This window comes from Camelina sativa, chromosome 11, assembly GCF_030686135.1.
Source record: "Camelina sativa cultivar CO46 ecotype springtype chromosome 11, ASM3068613v1".
In the NCBI taxonomy this organism is placed as follows: domain Eukaryota; kingdom Viridiplantae; phylum Streptophyta; class Magnoliopsida; order Brassicales; family Brassicaceae; genus Camelina; species Camelina sativa.
Genome location: NC_141890.1, coordinates 28,448,015 through 28,448,636, shown reverse-complemented (window position 1 = coordinate 28,448,636; position 622 = coordinate 28,448,015).

The window sequence follows — 622 nt, the reverse complement described above, 5'->3', positions numbered from 1 at the left end:
CTCTATTCATCCAGGAGCGACTAAGATGTACCATGATCTCAAGAGGTACTATCACTGGGTCGGGATAAAGAAGGATGTAGCTAGTTGGATCGCGAGGTGCGATGTTTGCCAACTAGTGAAGGCTTAGCATCAGGTTCCAGCTGAGTTACTGAAGAGTCTACCCATTCCCGAGTGGAAGTGGGATATGATTACTATGGATTTTGTGGTAGGATTGCCAGCGTCCCGGACTTTTGATGCTATTTGGGTCATTGTGGACCGGTTGACTAAGTCGGCATATTTTCTGGCCATTTAGAAGACGGATTGAGCAGCGGTCCTGGCTAAGAAATATGTGAGGGAGATAGTCAGGTTGCATGGGGTGCCAACGAGTATTGCGTCTGATAGGGATTCTAAGTTCACTTCGGTGTTCTGGAGGGCATTTCCGGCAGAGATGGACACTAAGGTGCATATGAGTACAACTTATCATCCCCAGACAGATTGACAGTCTGAGAGGACGATCCAGACGTTGGAGGATTTGCTGAGGATGTGCGTGTTGGATTGGGGTGGCCATTGGGCAAATCACCTAAACCTGGTAGAGTTTGCTTACAACAACAGTTATCAGGCGAGTATTGGGATGGCTCCTTAT